The following is a 21,202-nucleotide window of genomic DNA, read 5'->3' on the forward strand; positions in this document are numbered from 1 at the left end:
GCAGGCACTGGAGGCATAAAAAAAAGGCACAAAGGTAGCACAGTGTTTTGTACAAATTCAGGTTAAGAGTCCTCCACTCCCTAGTGTAATCTACAGGATCATGTGCTCCTGTCCTATGACAGCCTGTACTTGTATTACTGGGCCTACCTAACCAGCCCATATCACACGATCATGTATTTTGAACAATTTGCATGTTTAACTTTGTTCTATGTGTATAACCCTATGTATGTCATCCTTGTATCATTGTATATATTTATTGTCCAGCGCTGCGTAATATGTTGGCGCTTTATAAATACAATAAATAATAATAATAATAATAACAACAACCTACAGTCCCCATCTCATTCGTTAACCAGGTGCTACCAGTATTGGTGAAGCAGGTGGTTTCCCTTCTAAAAATCAATGGGAATCGTTCCAGCGCTGGCTCCCCTAGTAGCAGAATTCGACCAATTTGGTCAAATGTTCTCTGCCGCCGAAGGAGGCTTCGGAAGCCCAAGTGCTCCAGAAGATGGGCCGCTCCATACTAGATACGCGGATGCAGAATTCCCAGACTAACCATTTTTTGTTTTAAATCCACAGTTAAATTAATGATGTATTTAAAGAGACTCTGAAGCGAGAATAAATCTCGCTTCAGAGCTCATAGTTAGCAGGGGCACGTGTGCCCCTGCTAAACTGTCGCAATAGCGCCGCTAAACGGGGGTCCCTTCACCCCCAAACCCCCACTGCGACACTTGGCCGCAGACTTGGTCGCTCCTGGAGGCAGGGCTAACGGCTGCAGCCCTGCCTCCAGTCACGTCTATCAGCGGCGCATCGCCGCCTCTCCCCCGCCCCTCTCAGTGAAGGAAGGCTGAGAGGGGCGGGGAGAGGCGGAGATATGCGCTGACAGACGCGCGTGGGGCAGGGCTGCGGCGGTTAGCCCTGCCCCAACCAGGAAGCGCTCCCCCGCTGAAACGAGGGGATTTGGGGCATCAGGGACCCCCGTTAAGCCGCGGGATAGCGGCGGTTTAGCAGGGGCACACGTGCCCCTGCTATCTATGAGGTCTGAAGCGAGATTTATTCTCGCTTCAGACTCTTTAATGTAAAAAAAAAAAAAAAAAAAAAAAAAAAGGCCTGAACTGGGAATTTAGGGGTATGCTCCTAAACAACATGTTTTCACTACACTTGGTATTCTGAAACTGAATGCCATTGAATATCTTTCCACTTCAGTCTGCCGCTGTTTTTTTTTATAGGAAACTTGCTGGAAACCATGGCAACAGTATATGGCTTAGTATAAGGATTTCATGATCCTGAAAAGAATATCTAATTAGGTTTTATGGCCACCTCCTGACTAAAGGTGGGTAAACACCCACCAAAAGTCACCTGCGGGGGATCAGGACTTGATCTTTCTGGAAACAGTTCGTACTGTACGGATGTGTCAAGTCTACAGCATAATGACGTGTTCTGTTGCTATGGTCAGGGAGGATAATGTAAGACAGTGCAGCAACATGTTCTGTTGCTATGGACAGAGATGAGGTAGGATGGTGCAGTGACGTGTTCTGTTGCTACGGACAGAGAGGATGTGGGAAGACTGTGCGGTGATGTGTTCTGTTGCTATGGACAGGGATGATGAGGTAGGATGGTGCAGTGACAAGTTCTGTTGTCATGGACAGAGATGAGGTAGGATGGCGCAGTGATGTGTTGTGTTGCTATGCACAGGGACGAGGGAAGACAGTGCGACAACATGCTCTGTTGCTTTGGACAGAGAGGAGGTGGGAAGACTGTGCGTTGATGTGTTCTGTTGCTATGGAAATAGATAAGGATGTAGGAACATGCGGTGACGTGACCTGTTGCCATGGACAGGGATGAGGTAGGATGATGTTGCCACATGTCCTGCTGCCATGGACAGGGATGAGGAAAGACTGTTTTAGCATGTTCTGCTGCTATGGCTAGGGGCAGGGATGAAGAGGGAATGCAGTGCGGTGATGTGTTTTGTTGCTAAGGACGGGGATGGCAAGGGAAGACTGTGCGGCGACTTATTTTGTTGCTAAGGACAAGGATGGTGAGGGTAGACAGTGCAGTGACGTGTTCTGTTGCTATGGACAGGGATGGTGAGGGTAGACAGTGCGGTTACGTGTTCTGTTGCTAAGGTCAAAGATGGTGAGGGTAGACAGTGCGGTGATGTGTTCTGTTGCTAAGGACAAGGATGGTGAGGGTAGACAGTGCGGTGACGTGTTCTGTTGCTATGGACAGGGATGACGACGGTAGACAGTGCGGTGACTTATTTTGTTGCTGAGGACAGGGATGGTGAGGGTAGACAGTGCGGTGATGTGTTCTGTTGCTAAGGACAAGGATGGGGAGGGTAGACAGTGCGGTGACGTGTTCTGTTGCTATGGACAGGGATGGTGAGGGAAAAGTGCGATGAACACCACAGCAGCTCCCAACCTGAGCGGTGAGGAGAACAATGGCTTGGCTGAAATGATCAGACACGCTCGATCTCAGCGACATATCAAGAAGGCTGCACACATTTCATTCTTGGCAGAGACGGCCCAGACTAACTCTGGTGTATGTATGAGGCTTGAGGCCTCTCCAATACAAAGTAGTGATATGAAATTGCCCACTGTAGTCTTTCTGGTCCCTCTGCTTCCTCAAGGTCCCCTCCTCCTTTGTGCTGCTGCCTCGCCCCCCCTCCCCTCCCAGATTGCGTCTGGGACTCAAGTTCATATAGGCTTGTAATGGCTCATGCGCAGAAAACTCCCAGATGACTGGACAGAACTGCTCATGCACAGTAGCTTCAACTCAAGTTCTAGTCGCTGATCTTTTCGGAGGCATTTCAACAGGAGCAGCTGACAGCCTGGAGATCCACCACCATCAACGGCTCATATAAAATGAGCCGTTACTGAAGTGAGTAGAATGGAGGAAGCCATTGCTTAGTAGTTAAAATACTATTTGCCTGCCTGGGTGTTGTACTGGTCATCTGGCTCAAACACATTGTGAATCAGTGACCCAGAACATGTATGCAGATCAGGTGCTCTAACTCAGCATACTTATTTGCAGGTGTGTGACTCAGACGGGCCTCAAACAAAAAGATCAGCAAGGCCAGGCAAAAAAGCATTTTTAAACTTGACAGCAATATGGCAGCCTCTGCATTCCCTCTCAGTTCATGTTCCCTGTAAAGTGAACCAGAGGTAAAAAATAAACCGATGATATAAACAATTGTATTTATCCTCCTATGCCTAAAATGACTTTTTAGATCTCCCATGATTGCATTTTATATTTTAACGTCTACAAAGTAGATTGAATGTTTTATTGTCTCTGCTCAATAGCAGTCTATTAACCTCTTCCTGCAAAATGGACATTTTAAAATTATCTGTTTTGCAGGGTGGAGGATCGGGCGGGTGCCACTTTGGACACTTAGTTAAGTATCCCAGAGATAAAATACATGAACTATTAACCTCCCTGGCGGTTAATTTTTTTTGCCAAATTGTCAAAAAAAAACCTTTTTTTTTTTGTTTGTTTGTTTCATGTAAAGCTACCAGAGTGGTAGCTACATGAAACACCACTAGAGGGCGCATGTGTCCCTCTAGTGCGATCGTCGCCGGCATCTATAGCAAACAGGGGAACGCGTATATAACGCGTTCCCCTGTTTGGCTTCTCCTGTCGCCATGGCGACGATCAGGATGACGTCATGGACATCAGCCGACGTACTGACGTCAGACACCTCCGATCCAGCCCATAGCGCTGCCCGGAACTCATTGGTCCGGGCAGCGCAGGGCTCTGGCGGGGGGCCCTCTTTCGCCGCTGCGTGCGGCCGATCGCCGCAGAGCGGCGGCGATCAAGCTGTGTGCGCGGCTAGCAAAGTGCTGGCTGCGCGCACAGCAATTTATAGCATGAAAATCGCCCCACCAGGGGCTGAGATCTCCCCCTGCGCGGCATAGCCCGAGCTCAGCTCGGGCTTACCGCCAGGGAGGTTAAAGGACTTACGAGGCGAATTGCTTAAAAAAAGTTATGTACCTCATTGCTAAAGCAGACCTCAGGGCAGACGAACAGCACCTTCCTTTTCACTATCAGGTGCTTTATCAGTCTAATCCAGGTTACATTGCAGTTACATTGCAGCTCCCGACCCTCCACCGTGTCGCCAGAGCAGAATCGCCACTTTAAAAATCTAACTTCTGCGCAGCTCGCATAGCAGTGCCTGCGCAGGATTACAGCCCCGCTCGTGTCCGCCCTCACTCCGTGCGCTCTATTATACGTCATGTGGGCGGCTCCACATGACCACCCACATGACGAACTACACTGCCAGCCAGCCGCGCCCCCTCAGCAGAGAATACAAGCGCTGAGCGAGCAGGCACGGAAGTGAGGGCGGACACGAGCGGGGCTGTAATCCTGCGCAGCCACGGCTATGCGAGCTGCGCAGGAGTTAGATTTTTAAAGCGGCGATTCTGCTCTGGCGACACGGTGGAGGGTCGGGAGCTGCAATGTAACCTGGATTAGACTGATAAAGCACCTGATAGTGAAAAGGAAGGTGCTGTTCGTCTGCCCTGAGGTCTGCTTTAGCAATGAGGTACATAACTTTTTTTAAGCAATTCGCCTCGTAAGTCCTTTAACCTTTTTTCTATCTCTCCCCTGCCCTCAGACGTTGTACTCTGTCAGGAAAATATTTATGGCTGCAATTTGCTTATCATTGAGGTTTACTAGAACTAGACGAGAGAGAAGCAGTCACTAGAGATGTGGCGAGCATCTCTGGGGGGTTTACTACTTCCGGGTCGCTCTGACCCGGAGTAGTACGCCTGCGCTACCCGGCGGAGCGCGTCCTAGATCACGCTCCTGTTGCCGGGCACTCTCTGCACATGAGCGTGACGTCGTTCATGACATCACGCACATGCGCAGAAAGTTCCCGGCAACAGAAGCGTGATCTAGGACGCGCTCTGCCGGGCAGCGCAGGCGTACTACTCCGGGTCAGAGCGACCCGGAAGTAGTAAACCCCCCAGGGATTCAGAGATGTTCGCCGACGAACGGTTCAGGAACCGTTCGCCACATCTCTAGCAGTCACTTCCATGCCTTAAAATTAACTCAACAAAATAAGAAAAAAAGCCTGGTTATTAAATGATACCCGAAGTGACATGTGACATGATGAGATAGACATGTGTATGTACATTGCCTAGCACACAAATAACTGTGCTGTGTTCATTTTTTTTCTTTCTCTGCCTTAAAGAGTTAAATATCATGTATGTAAGTGGCTGACTCAGTCCTGAGTCAGACAGGAAGTGACTACAGTGTGACCCTCACTGATAAGAAATTCCAACTATAAAATACATTCCTAGCAGAAAATGGCTTCTAAGAGCAGGAAAGAAATAAAAAGGTTCAGTAGTTCATGGATTTTAGCTCTGGCATACTTCGATGAATGAGTCATTGAGCAAAAACAATTAAAACTTTAGTAGATTTAAACATAAAAAAAAAAAACCTGTGGAATCTCTTAAAAAGTCCTTTTTAGGAGACGGAAGATAGATAATAGTTTATTTCATTCGTTTATTTTGGCCTCGGGTGTCCTTCAATATGTTTTGCACTGCATATGCACATTTTTATCTCATCGTGTCACATGTCATCTCGGGTACACTTTAAGCACATGTCTGGCTTTGATTGCATCCCCCACACGCAGGTCTGCCTGGCAGAGAGGGCAGCGCCATGTCTCATTCCGTTCTGGCAGGTGTTGCAAAAATGTGCAATGGTGAAATGGGTATTGTACACCGACAGCAGTTTATCTTTACTAGGCCAGAAACAGATCCCAGCGTTCTCGGTGACCCCGGACGGTGCTGCCAAGAGAGGAAAAGTAAACACAGAATTTGCCTGTTGATAAAAGTCAATTGGCGTATTCCTTCCTTTATCGACTTCCATCTGCTGATAAAAGCTTTTTTGTTCATATAAACAGGTCTCGGCACAGGCAATCATTCAGCGATGTCGTATTCACGCTCCTGGCCCGAGTTAGAGAGCTGAACACCCCAGTCACGCACTGTGCAGCACGCCAAGCCTGTCACTCAGCCCTATACAAAGCCTATGCAAGGCCCAGGTGTTCCCATACAACTTGGCTGCACCATTTCTCTGCAGCAGCAGCCTCAGAATTTCAATATCACTATATATAGAAAATCTCTGCTACTTTCACTTCTCTGCTTCCCCTCGACACTGCCAAACCTTGTCATGAGAACTGCCGCTTACATGTGAACCTTCTCACCCAGTGACACTGCTGGAATGTTAACCAGCTTCTATTACAATGCATGAGACACAAAGTAACGTGTACAACAAGCTGGAATCCAAGGCGGCGCTACTATACAGTGAACCTTACATAAGCCTTACACAAGGCTCCTTTCGCAGCGAACCCGAGATGATGGGAACAGGAGGATTTTTTACTTACCTGGGGCTTACTTCAGCAACCCTACCCGGCAACCCCCCCCCCCCCCCCCCTCACTGTATGTACTCCTGGTCCGATCTACTGCTGTGAAATCTGCAATCTAGCTGGGCTGCGGCCCACTGCGCAGGAGCGGTTCTGGGCCACCCGCCGCCTTAATTGTGCTTCTATGGCAGGGAGCATTCTGTGCTAGTGCAGTTACAGGTCTTATGAAGTATTAGTACACAACTGAGCTGAGTTATGGGCTTGAATGAACAGAAATATGGAGGCTGCCATATTTATTTCCTCTAAAACAATACCAGTTGCCTGGCTGTCCTGATCATCTGTTTCTAATACTTTTAACCATAGATAAAACACCACCACCGATAGGCGTACAGGAAATAATCGTATGCAACACGAGAGTCGGTAATTGACTCGATCAGTCCTATATTGTACAAGAAAGTGGTGGGCAATTTTGCCACTCATATAACATTAAAGGACAACTGTAGTGAGAAGAATATGAAGGCTGCCGTATTTATTTCCTGTTAAACCATACCAGTTGCCTGGCAGCCCTGCTAATCTATTTGGCTCCAGCATTGTTTGAGTAACACCAGGAACAAGCATGCAATAATGTCAGAAACACCTGATCTGCTGCATGCTTGTTCAGGGTCTATGGCTAAAAGTATTAGAGGCAGAGGATCAGCAGGTCTGCCAGACAACTGGTATTGCTTAAAAGGAAATCAATATGACAGCCTCCATAGACCTCTTTTTACAGTTGTCCTTTAAGTATAGAACTTATTTTAGTAAAATACCAGGTACTAGTCCCATATAAAAAAAACAAAAACAAAAAACAAACAAACAAACAAACAAACAAAAAAACCGCTGTCTATGCGGGCGTCTTTTCTGATCCCACACCACAAATCAATATCTTTCCAACACAGTTTGTGTCGGATGGGTGGGGTGTAGCTAGCCCTATAATATAGACCAGTGGGATCTAGTTAAATGGTTGGTGCACTAAACCACACCAATAGATGGCCGTAGCGTAGGCAAATGTGCTGTGATACACAGAGTGTCCACCTTGCCAGTGGCGTTCTTGAAAGGCTGGTTTGCAGTGCACTATACACCTGTATGCATTTTTTGAGAATGATCACTGAGGGACATTTATCAAGAGTGTCAGACAAATATTAGTAGGATTTTAGAAATCCATGCAGAACTGTCTCAGACATCCTAAGAATTCACTAAATAGTGCAGATTCCTTCTTAACCACTTCAGCACCACAGGGTTTTTTGCTTAAAAACCAGAGCAATTTTCACATTTCAGCGCTCCTCCCATTCATTCACCAATAACTTTATTGCTACTCATCAGATGTAAATGATCTATATCTTGTTTTTTTTGCCACAAATACTTTGTGAGAGTGATATTTGCTTTTAGTAATTATGCTATTATCTGTGCATTTTAAAGGGAAAAATGAGAAAAAAAAAAAGAATACACTATTTCTCCATTTCCATGCACTATAGTTTTCAAATAAATAAACAATGTTACCATAGGTAAAACCCACACATTGTATTTGCCAATTTGTCCTGGTTATCTCAACATTTAAATAATGTTCCTAGTACAATGTATGGCGATAATATATTAGTTTCTGGTTTGTGTTTTTTGTTTTCTCATTGTACTCTATAAGTACCGTATTTTTCGGACCATAAGACGCACTTTTTCTCCCCCAAACATGGGGGGAAAATGTGCCTGCGTCTTATGGTCCAAATGCTGCCCAATGCCAGGTGTCCTTCCACTGGAAATCCCCGCGGTAATGTGTCCTTCCGCATCCCGCCCCCCTTGTCCTCCTCTATTCTGTACCTGTGATTGTCCCATCCCTCTGTCCTCATCTATTTTGTCCCTGCGGCTGTCCCGACCCCTCTGACTCTATGCCGTGTGGAGTGTGCAAGTGGCTTACCGCTGCAGCCTAGTGATGGTCAGCGGTGAGCCTCCAGGGAAAAGCCGCGTGGGTGTCCGGGCAAGCTGAAGACATATCCATCCCTTCACTTCTGCTGGCGTAAAATATCCGGGCTTACCGCTGCAGGCTAAGGATGATCAGCGGTAAGCTTATGGGGAAAAGCCGCGTGGGTGTCCGTGCACGCTGCCTAATGTTTTCTACCGTCACTTCCGCTTACATCATCAAGGCGGAAGTGACGGTAGAAAAACATTAGGCAGCGTGCACGGACACCCACGCGGCTTTTCCCCATAAGCTTACCGCTGATCATCCTTAGCCTGCAGCGGTAAGCCCGGATCTTTTACGTCTGCAGAAGTGAAGGGATGGATATGTCTTCAGCTTGCCCGGACACCCACGCGGCTTTTCCCCATAAGCTTACCGCTGATCATCCTTAGCCTGCAGCGGTAAGCCCGGATCTTTTACGCCAGCAGAAGTGAAGGGATGGATAGGTCTTCAGCTTGCCCGGACACCCACGCGGCTTTTCCCCCGGAGGCTCACCACTGACCATCACTAGGCTGCAGCGGTAAGCCACTTGCACACTCCATACAGGGCATAGAGTCAGAGGGGGTTGGGACAGCCGCAGGGACAAAATAGATGAGGATAGAGGGATGGGACACAAGGGACAAGATAGATGAGGACAGGGGGAAATGGGCACAGAATAGAGGAGGTCAGGACAGCAGCAGGATACATGGGGTCAAGATAGAAGAGGACAGGGGGGCAGGACATGGGGACAAGATAGAGGGGGACAGGACAGCTGCAGAACACAGGGGACATGATAGAGGAGGACGGGATGGGGCAGCAGCGGGGACACAGGGGGATAAACAAGAACATAAGGGGGACAGAGGATGACACAAGGAAGACACTAAAGGTACAAATGGGGCACAGGAACACAAGAGGTATATTGGGGAACATAATAATTGGCGAGGGTAAAAGATCCACAAGACGCCCCTGTACCATGGATGCACCATGTTTAGTATTTTTTTCTCCCCTGGTTTTTGTTCTCTAAACCTTGGTGCGTCTTATGGTCCGGAGCGTCTTATGGTCCGAAAAATACGGTAATTAAAAGCCCTTATCTTCATGATTAACAGTAATACACTCTCATGGCATACATATTTTAAAAGCTAAGTCCCTAGGGTAACTATGTATTCTCTTTTCAATGCTGTCACTTTTGGTTTTTTTTTTACAAGTATTTATTTAGGGGTATAGAGTACATGAAAATAACAGTTTTATTGCTTTTCATTCAGTTTTCTGGTAAAAAAAAAAAAAATCACATGACTTAGCCCTCAGTTGTCAAACAACACAAAATCTATTCTCTCACTTGTCACGGTTAAAATGATACCCTATATACATAATCAGATAGCTTATTGGGCATACAGCACACTGTTAACCACAAGTACGCCTATCTACTCCCCTGAGCTTCAAGTAAAGTTTTGTGGGGAGTAGATAAGCGTAGCAAGGGAGGTGAAGTGGGGTGTATTGTCCGCAACACTAGAAAGAGAGTGTGCCAGGGCTCAAAGGACACAGATGCAAAGGTAAAGAGAAAGAAAGCCCATATGACTAGCACCACTCAAAGTATAACAAAGTTTATTCACAAATTGTATATATAACTATAAATACATATGACATATAAAGAAACAGGGACGCAGACTGGAACGAAGGTGGCGCAAACATCAGTCTCCTGATGACAAACTTTCCCTAATTGCTCACCTGGAAAAATATCAAACGATGATTAACAAAAAGAAGTCCTTTTTCCTGTCTCACGAAATTGCAAATGCAGCCAACAGACCTGCCCAACTCTTCCGCACGGTTGACAGTCTCTGCAATCCATCTTGCAGGAAATCCAGCATCAGACCTTCACAGGAACTGTGCGAGAAATTTGCCCACTTCTCAGACAAAGTCTCCTCCATACGATCTGCCATTCGATTCACAGCCCCAGAAACCCATGCAGAGCCATATAACAGGTGCAAAAATAGCCTACCACCATGGTCTGATTTTAAGGTAATCACTGAAAAAGACATCTTGGATATCCTCTCAAACCTTCGCCAGACTACCTGCGATCTGGACCCTGGCTCCACTAAGTTCATGTTGAAATGCCCTGAACTATTTACACCGGCATTCCACAAAATAGTCAACGGCTCCTTACAAGAAGGGTGGTTTCCCTCTACTCTGAAAGAAGCAATCGTCAGGCCTCTACTCAAGAAACCATCCTTAGACCCAGATGCTCTAAACAGCTACAGACCTGTCTCAAACCTCCCCTTTCTGGGAAAAGTTATTGAAAAGGCTGTCTACCTCCAACTTGAAGCCAGGCTCTCCAGAAACAACATCCTTGACCCTCTTCAATCTGGTTTCAGGAAATATCACAGCTGTGAAACAGCCCTCACCCAGATTTGCAATGATCTGCTCATTGCAAGAGACAAGGGTCAATGTTCCATCCTGATTTTGCTCGACCTCTCAGCGGCTTTTGACACAGTCGATCATGAAATCTTACTCAACAGGCTACAAGAGTACTGTGGCATAGATGGCATTGTTCTCCGGTGGTTCAACTCCTTCCTGGCTGGCAGAACACAAAGGGTAGCCTTAGGGCCCTTCCTCTCCAACCCTGTACCACTAAAATACGGTGTACCTCAGGGCGCAATATTATCCCCTTTACTGTTCACCATATACATGCTGCCACTTGGAGAAATCATACAAAAACATGGCCTGACATATCATTGCTATGCTGATGACACCCAGCTATATTTGTCATTCAAACCTGATGTCACAGACCCTACTCCACAAATAAACGCATGCTTAGCTGAGCTTCAGGAGTGGATGAATAATAATTGGCTAAAACTTAATGCTGACAAAACTGAGGTTCTTGTTATCGAGGGCCAGGGCTCAACAGCAAAGCAGCTCCAGTCTCAACCAACACCGCTAAGGATAGGGAGCTCAGACCTGAACAACTCAGACTGTGTGCGCAGCCTGGGAGTACTGATTGATGGGAAATTAAGCTTCAGGAATCAAATCTCAGCTGTTGTGAAACATTCCTTCTTTCACCTAAGGAATATTGCAAGGATTAAACACCCAATTCCTTCAGAGGATCTTCCAACCCTAGTTCATGCCTTAGTCACATCAAGGTTAGACTACTGCAACGTCCTCTACACAGGCCTGCATAAGAAAGACTTACGCCGCCTGCAATTAGTACAGAATACCGCCGCAAGGCTGTTAACGAGCCAACCCCGCCATTGCCACATAACACCAACCCTGAGCTCACTCCACTGGCTACCGATAAAATGGAGAATTCTGTTTAAGATTGGCTTACTGACATTCAAATCCTTGCACAATCTGGGCCCTGGATACCTGAAGGACTTGTTGCAACTACATCACACCCCCCACAATCTTAGATCAAAAGGACGTAACACCTTGGTCACCCCCAGAGTCCACCTCAAAACCTTTGGAGACAGAGCCTTTTGTCATGCTGCCCCTACACTTTGGAACTCCCTGCCACACCCAATCAGGACAGCCCCATCCCTGGAAGCATTCAAGTCTAAACTGAAAACCTACCTTTTCAGTCTGGCATTCATGAACATCTGACTATCTCCTCTGTAACACAACCCAGCCTGAAACCCTGTATTAATCTGAGACACAGCTATGCGCTTTGAGTCCTATGGGAGAAAAGCGCTTTACAAATGTTATTGTATTGTATTGTATATATTGGAGTGTCAAAAACATAAATAAAAACAATTAAAACCGACCAAATGGTCGTATGTAGTAGCAGCTGCAAACAATCATGTCCATATAGGTGATGAAAAAGTAAGGTTATGAAACCACCATCTATATCACAAGACAATGGCAATATATGCCCAAATAATTGCCTCAGTGTGCATCTAAATAGAGCACACAAGAGGTTGAACCCGGGTTCAGTAAAGTGCAACATATACAAATAAACACAAATACATACACATCAATACATATATAGTGTAACGTGCAAATTGTCAATACTGACATATATCATGTGCAAAATGAGCAAGGAGGCTGCTATATAAACCAAACACCCAGAGGCAGCCTATATTCTGGAGTGCATAGAGAAAAGAGAAGTGCAAAAGAATGGAGGAGAAATACTTAGCCCGGGTAGACCAAGGAGGCTGGAACAGTGCAGCTGCAGATATGAGGGAGTCCCTTCAAGACAGTCCTGTCTACCAGGGCTAAGTATTACAATTTGTGAATAAACTTTGTTATACTTTGAGCTGGGCTTTCTTTCTCTTTACCTTTGCAAGGGAGGTGAAGTGGTTAAACTGTTAGGAGGAGTTGGGAAGGTCTGTCAGGCAGTACAGTGTGTGAGGGAAATTGATGTTGAGGTAACCAACACATCTGCTGTCAGCAGGTTCTGAGTGTCTGGAGAACTGCTATGAAACTTCTTAATCCACGGCAGTTCAGGGATGGATTTGCACTTTTCTTAACTATAGTGCAGCTCTAGCAATCCACATTAACCTCCCTAGCGGTTAGTGTTGGGCGAACACCTGGATGTTCGGGTTCGGGAACGTTCGCCGAACATGGCCGCGATGTTCGGCATGTTCGGGCCGAACCCCGAACATCCCGCTTTTGGGGGCCCTATGGGGTTGCAGGCATAAGGGGGGGAGCATGCCCCGATCGGAAATTCCCCCCACCCCCTCCGCTAGCGCTCCCCCCTCTGCCCGCTTCCCCATACAAAAGTTTAAGTAAAATAATACCGGTGGTAGTGGCTGGCAGTGGCACTGTGAAGTGAGTCAGGAGGAGGAGTCCGGAGAGTGACGCGTTGAGGGAGGCCGGGCAGCGGGTACCCTTGTGGTACTTCCGCCCTTTCTCTGACCTCACGTCCTCTGCATACGAGGGTACGCGTCACGCGTACCCTCGTATGCGTCATCACGCAGAGGACGTGAGGTCAGAGAAAGGGCGGAAGAACCACAAGGGTACTACCGCTGAACCGCCCGCTGCCCGGCCTCCCTCAACGCGTCACTCTCCGGACTCCTCCTCCTCACTCACTTCACAGTGCCACTGCCAGCCACTACCACCGGTACTATTTTACTTTCCTTAAACTTTTGTATGGGGAAGCGGGCAGAGGGGGGAGCGCTAGCGGAGGGGGTGGGGGGAATTTCCGACCCCCCTGCGATCGCGGCATGCTCCCCCCTTATGCCTGCGACCCCATAGGGGGGCCGTATTCGGCCGAACAGGGCGCTGTTCGGCCAAACAGAGGCCCTGTTCGGCCAGGCATTGAGCCGTTCGGGCGAACCCGAACAGTTTGGCCGAACACCACCAGGTGTTCGGCCGAACTCGAACATCACCCGAACAGGGTGATGTTCTGCAGAACCCGAACAGTGGCGAACACTGTTCGCCCAACACTACTAGCGGTATGGACAGAAATGTCCGTTCAAAAAAACATGCTGTGAACAGCATAAACATGCATACACATCAATACTCTCCTGCACTGTATACTAGACCCTTGCTTGACACATTTTGGCAAGTTACAGGGAAAAAAAAAGTTTTAAAAATAAATTTTATCACTGTTTGCACAGAAATCCTGGGGAGATTGAACGCTGGGCTGGCAGAGGCGCTGAGTGTCATTTGTTTTGCTAGATGCTGTAACTCCTTTTTCTATTGCCTGAGGAAGCGGGCGCTGACCCGTGAAACGCGTTGCTTTGTTTTATCTGGAGTTCGTTAATAAATAGACTGAATGTACAGTCATGTTGTGTCTGCTTGGAGGGGGTAAGTCCACCACTGCCTCCTCTAATTACCAAGTTTTGGCTTTTAAGCTCCTTTAAAACCCCTTTTATCCTATTGGCGCCTCTGTTCTCTCTTATATAATATTGTATCCACCCTTGGTGGAGGGTTGCGACCCTTTCTACTATCTACAGAGAGCGACTTCTTATTCCTGAGTGGGGTCAGGATAATCTCCCCACCTGCCTTTACAGTGGTTGCCTATTGGTGACCCATGTTTGTGAGTATAACAACTATTACTCTTTGTCATTACCCCCTTTGTCAATACATACTACACTATTGGGGCTCTTGGTGTTCCTCTGTTTATCTCGTTTGCTTGGTAGGTTAAACTGCTGGTATTACGTGGGATTTGAGAAGTTTCTTCCCATCATGCAGAACAGTTCCTCTGCTGGTTAGAACAGTTTTAGAAGAAAAAACTGTCGGTAATGCTTTGATAAACCTGGCCCACTGTTACTAACTGTAAGGGCCGTTTCCACTGGCGCGGTTTCCGTGCCGAATACACAGTTTCTCCGCAGGGAAACTGCCATAGGGAACAATGCCACCGCTGGCCAAAATAGTTTGCGATAGCAATTCGGCTGGCATTTTCAACCAAAATGGTGCGGGAGGCTGTGAATCCCATAGCCGTCCATGGCACGGCTGATGGGATTCGTCTCAGTATCCGCACACCAGGATGTGACGCCGCGCGTTTCACAGATGCATGCGTCACAAGTGGAAACGGGCCCAAAAGAAATAATTCTCACTCAACAGGCATAGAATGGCTCAGGGGACTCATGTCCCCTTCCTCCAATCCCTCCTAACTCGCGGGCCATCAGGATCACACACATCTGACGGAATGCACAGGCATGTCTATCGGAGTGGCTACAGCAACCACGGACGTGACCATTACATCTGTGCGGCTGAAGCGGCTAAACACCTAAATGAATTAGGCAAATCCTGAAACTGGGTACACACCATGCAATTTACTTCAGATTGATAGTCAGATCTTACATCGCTCAGCTATAAAAGAAAGCTAGTATACATATGGATGCGTTTTTCCAGATTTCGGATAATTTTCTGATTGTTTATCGAAAGGACACACGGAACGATAACTAGAATTCAAATCAATATAGCCAGCAAAACGCACAATATTTTTAGCCTGTCCAATTTGTTTCTGATTGAGAAAGATCGATTGAGTTTGAATCTGTCAGTGGCAATCAGTAGGCTGAACAATTTTTTGCCCGATCCAATCTTTTGATCAATCGGAAGTAGAATCTAAAGCAAAAATTGCATGACATGTACCGATCATAACAGCAATAAAGAAAAGAAAATGTAAACAGCGTACAGAATCCAAGTGATGGACACATAGCATCCAGGACGAGACAATTGGATCTAGCGCAGTGATCACATGGATGCAAAAAGCCGTAATTCATTTTAAAAAAGTGCTTCAATTCATTTGAATGGACAGCGCTTGAATGATGAACGCAACTGCCGCGTTTAGGCGCCTGTGTGAACTAGCCCTAGAATGTGACATGGCTACCCTTTCAGTCAGAAGTTTATGGGTTTAGTCCGGCACAGCAGGCTCACATTAATACCCCTTAAAATGTTTATACTGAACAAACAAAGCACAACCGATATCACTGAAAGCATCAAGCCTAAAATAAACTGCTATAAATTATTAGATGGAAAATGGACTTCAAACAGACTAACCACCTGTAAAACATGCAGGCAGGACGCCCAATCAATTACCTGCCAATCACTAAAGATTAAAATAGAACTATTATTCAGGTAAAGAAGAGATTTCAGAAACAATGAACAGCACACTTTCAGTTATTTAATAATGGTTCCCAAGTAAGAGCTCACACCTATTAGGCAAACGGCTGAACGTGTGACTAGGAGTTCAGCCACGCAGTGCCCTGAGGCTCTCTCTGCTTATACAAGCTAGAGTCACTAATAGATCTCAGTTTAGAAACCAGTCATTTTACTTTCCATATGTTGTACTTCAGCATTACAAACCAGCATACACGCAAAGGAATCAAATGGATATATTGTAGATGGTGGCATAATGCCGCACCTTTACAAAAATCATAGAGGTTGCTATTCTCTGGGGCTTAAAGGGAACCTAAACTGTATAAAATGTAAAATAACCACATGATGCACCTGCAAATGAATCCCACATACACCTTACTATCTGTTCCTCTCAGAAGCTCACCAGTGGTGACTAGATCTTGTCAGACTTGTGTCTCTGGAAGCTGAAAGAACTTAGGACCCTTTTCCACTATATCAGTTTCTGTCAGTTATAAGTGAAAGGACAACTGATGTGCAAGGTAATGCCCATGTTTGCCTATGGCTCAACAATCATGCCATTGTAAAAATATACAATATTTTCGCATTCCATTAACGTATGTGGACAATAACTGAAGTTCCTGACCTGTATCTGCACAATTTTATACTTTCAACTACTGCCACACAAGTGGGCAGTTACAGAACTGCATGAATAAGCAGGTGTACAGTTATTCCTAACACACTGCTTACTATAAAATGTTTTACATAGTCAGCAACCATTAAGCTCAGTTCCCACTTGCACCAGATCAGCGGGAGCAGAGTGCGTGATGTCCACTCCGATGGTCTGGCTGTTGCCTGGGACAGATGAGTTACCCCCATAGGCTAAATGGAGGAACTGTTCCACCTGTCTAGGGTGTACAAAGTGTGGTCCACTAACCGCAAAAGATGCTGCAAAGTGACAAGTGTAAATGGCTCGTATATATATAAATTGCAAGCGGTTCACGGACAAAAAAAAAATGCCCACTTTTGATGATTAGATTTAAAAAAAAAAAAAAAGGCATTTATGAGTTAATGTCCACAAGCCCTGTCTCTAAGCATGCAAAGTATTTTAGCAAAGTCTAGAAAATTGCCAGGTTCCCTATAAAAGTATGAAGAGTAGTGACGGCTTGTCACACAGAAGGTTGCTTATACAACTGCACTTGCTACTCTTTACAAAAAGGTGTGACCCAAAGGACGGGGCTCTGAGTATTTTTCCAAAAGGCATGCAGGAAGTATTTACAAGCCTGTAGCATGGTATGTACCGGTCATTCTCTACACTGCTAGAGGCATTCAGAGCAGGGCCCCAGAGTGAGTGATTGATGTAGGAGTGATGCATGTACTTGAGAACACAGTACTAAGTCAGAGGCTAGCAACCGTAATTCCTCAGCTTAGCTACATTTAAACAGTCACAGAAAAATCAGGGCTGTTGGGTTATTGGCAATATCAAACTTCCTCAGGATTCCAACACCTGCAGGAAAGTCTCCCGATGCTTCCTTGCGTTTCACGGGAAATCCATGGTAGAAAGCTGCTTTTGAGATTGTTTAGTTGCCATCATGGGGACAGCCTTATCTACATATACGAATCCAACATAGTGGAGGGACAAGTAAGATGCTAAGACTGAGAACAGAGCCTGGTAAAACCTTGTTACTGAAATGCCAAGGTGACACAAGTAGCTATTGCTGTAATAGTCACACCATTATAATCTCTAGGAACCAACTCCCATTTAAAGTGGACCAGAACTCTTGCACTGAACAGAAGGAAAAACGGAGAATTGTGCCCTGTATGCATTTAGAGAGTTTAGCATGTTTAATTGCCGCTCATCTGTGACTAATTACACCTGTAATTTGATCTTAGCTGTGTCAGGTCATGAATCTCGTCTGCCTTTGCAGAGCAGCCAATTTGTAAATACAGGATGTTAACCCTATGTCTGCTTCCATGAAGGCCAGAAGTAGACACTAGATTTATTGCAGGATTTCTAAAAGCTGTCTTTCTTTAATGGTTATGCTGTTGCTTTTCTTTTAGAGCTGAGAGGAAGTTCTGAGTTCAGGCCTGCTTTAAAAAGGAGTGAGGGGCGGCGCGAGAGGGGCGGAGCAACCCCCCCCCTTAAAATAAATAATGTGCATTTATTAAATTATCACACATTATTCCTGTTCAATATCCAAACCAAGGACACGTCATGAAGTTCTTTATTCAGAGTTAGAGTGCTTTTGGCTGTCCCCCACTTGCTACAATTTAAAACCTTGCTGGATGTAGCTACTCATATCAAGCAATGAGCAGATAAAGCAAATATAGTAAATAAATGAAACTTGTGTGACATAGAACTATTCCCCCTCACTCCCTCAGGCACTGAGCCTGGTATCTTGCGGTATATATGGCCTTAAACATTCCCGTTACAAAACACCTGGACTTCCTGAAATCCGATTTACACTACAACAAAAGGCCACAAGCTATGGACGTTTTCAGAAGTTACATCTGTACTGCAGACCCTAAACCCCTATTGCGACACTGGACTCTTGCTTTGAAAACCACTCTAAATGAAGCACTTCCTGTATTGCAGCAGACTCCTTTGTAGAAGATTCATAGTGAAGATAAGCATGTGCGCAACATTCAGACTGTGCACTGGGGAAAGCAAGGATTCACGCCGGCATGACAACAGGTGAGCCTTCAACACTCACCAAGGATTTGGGGGGGGGGGGGGGGGTTGTAAGGGAGTCACACTTGTGGGGACATCAGCCCAGTCTGTCAGTCAATGGAACACTGTTACTGCTGGGCACCTGATCCAGCCCTTACCACCAAGCTTTTCCATCGATCCTTTCCACCAATTTCAGCTGAAAAATCAATCAAAAGTTCACTTGGGTGGTCATGTCATGCCACTGTCTGAGTCGATCAAATTATCAGAATCGAAACGTTTGCAAAATTAAAGTATGGGGGTGTTCTTTTATAATTAGATTTTTGTTGGATACCATTTTTTCCTCAATCATATCTACATTTTAACCTATGCACCTTATAAGCCTTGGGTGCAAGTTTTCCTCTGGCTCAATAGAACTGGCAATGTTCTATTGGCTCCTGGGTTGGACAGAGTGGCTTCTGAAACGCAGTATGTTTTGCCCAACCTAACTATGCAGGAAGTGTGGGGGGGAAAGGAGTGTCGCCAAAGTGGACAATAATTATACAAAAAAAAAAAAAAAAAAAAAAGAGAAACACACAACACTGCGCCAACAATGGTCATTGCACAAGAAGAGGACTTACATCAATGTTCTCTGAACTCTGATTTGTGGCCCGGAGCTCTGGAGACCCTGATATTCAGCCTTGTGCCTGTGGAGCAAAAACCATCATCAGTAAAATTAAAACAGGAAGTTAAAGAAAAACAAGGAAGCACACCATGAAACAAGTCATACTGAAAAGTAAAGTGTACAAACAAATATCTCACACTGCGCACTAAGCAATAATGAAATCACACGCCATGACCAGTTTTGTTTCAATAAATACTGGTAGACAGGAGAATTCCCTCATTGGCATTCATTACTAGATGAGGTAAACGACTAATATATACTTTGTATCAGTCACACATTTGCATGCTCCCAGCTGACTGGTGTGTTGAATCAACTTTAACCATCAAAATTTTATCCACAAGACAAACATCTTTTAGGCTACTTTCACACACTACGACGTTGCGTTTTAGGGGACGTTAAGGTCACATAACGTGCCCCTAACGCAATGTATGGTGGTGTTGAAGTTGGACGTCAGATTGAGCTGCGTTATGCAGTTCTCAAAGCAGCCGCTCCAGGTTAGTGATAGGAAGTCCGGATCTTTTTAAGGATTCTGATCATTTGAATCGGATCATTGAAAAGACCTGGATCTTTGAACCAAATCATTTGAATCATTTTACTAGGGAAGCAGACTGGATGAAATGACTAGCAGGACAGGACTTTCCCTGCACTGTACATTCTGTATGTTCCTGTTTCTTCCAGACACATCCACTGTGAACCGAATCTTTCATTGTGATGATCCGGATGATTCGACTCACAAAAACGATTCGTTTATGATCTGATCAACACTACAGTCCCACCACCAGTCTCTGCAGTGCAGTGAATATTAATTAGCCATGTGGGAGGAGGAGGAGGAGAGACCTCCTCCTCCTCCAACATTACTGAGCATGTGCAAGCAGTCTAACGCTGCTTAGCCCAGTATAACGTACAGCATGCAGCACTTTGTTTAAACATGCTGCGTTACTATGTAACGCAACGTGGGCATTGTGAACAGCACAATTGATTTTACAGTGCTGTGAGTAAGGTTGCGTTACTGGCTGCTGTATGTGGGACTTTAAAGGGAACCTTAACTGGTGGGGAAAAAAAAATGCACTTACCTGGGGGCTTTCCCAAGCCTCCTGCAGCCGTCCTGTGCCCGCACCGGTCCTTCGGTGCCCTCCGGTCTCCCTCCGCCGCTAAGTTTCGTTTTCGGACGACTGCCAGTCGTCCTCGGGCAAAGCGTCCTCTTCTTCCGGATTTGGCGTCATGCGGACTTGCTTTACGGCTCTTTACGACGGGGAATGCGGAAGAGGACGCTTTGCCCGAGGACGACTGGCAGTCGTCCGAAAACGAAACTTAGCGGCGGAGGGAGACCGGAGGGCACCGAAGGACCGGCGCGGGCACAGGACGGCTGCAGGAGGCTTGGGAAAGCCCCCAGGTAAGTGAATTTTTTTTTCCCCGCCAGTTAAGGTTCCCTTTAACGTCCCACTGTGAAACCAGCCTTAACCATCCGGGCGGTATGGACGAGCAGAGCTCGACCATTACCGCCGGAGGCTGCCGCTCAGGCCCTGCTGGGCCGATTCTGATGAAAAAAAGCAGCACACGCAGCCGGCACTTTGCCAGCCGCGTGTGCTACCTGATCGCGGCCGCAGCGCGGCGATCCGCCGCGTGCAGCGGCGAAAGAGGGTCCCCCAGCCGCCGGAGCCCAGCGCAGCCGGGAACAAATAGTTCCGGCCAGCGCTAAGGGCTGGATCGGAGGCGGCTGACGTCAGGACGTCGGCTGACGTCCATGACGTCACTCCGCTCGTCGCCATGGCGACGAGGTAAGCAAAACAAGGAAGGCTGCTCATTGCAGCCTTCCTTGTTAATTCTGATCGCCGGAGGCGATCGGAATTACGCTTCAGGAGCGCCCTCTAGTGGGCTTTCATGCAGCCAACTTTCAGTTGGCTGCATGAAATTTTTTTTTTATTAAAAAAAAACCCTGCCGCAGCCGCCCTGGCGATCTTAATAGAATGCCAGGGTGGTTAAGGAGGTAGTCATTTTAATATCTTTTCTACATGTGGATAACAGAGACAC

General features: G+C 46.4%; 1 protein-coding gene across 5 annotated transcripts in view; it reads right to left on the minus strand.

The window, feature by feature from the left end:
• The window catches only part of LOC137539177 (CUGBP Elav-like family member 1), a 93,240-nt gene that overhangs the window by 55,269 nt on the left and 16,769 nt on the right, over window positions 1-21,202 (minus strand). For all 5 annotated transcript variants that reach the window (XM_068261691.1, XM_068261690.1, XM_068261688.1 and 2 more), the window contains exon 2: window positions 19,128-19,193. The gene's annotated coding sequence lies outside the window, so the exon portion shown is untranslated. The remainder of the gene's footprint in view (window positions 1-19,127; window positions 19,194-21,202) is intronic.

The sequence above is a fragment of the Hyperolius riggenbachi genome, chromosome 11 (genome assembly GCF_040937935.1).
Source record: "Hyperolius riggenbachi isolate aHypRig1 chromosome 11, aHypRig1.pri, whole genome shotgun sequence".
Lineage (NCBI taxonomy): Eukaryota > Metazoa > Chordata > Amphibia > Anura > Hyperoliidae > Hyperolius > Hyperolius riggenbachi.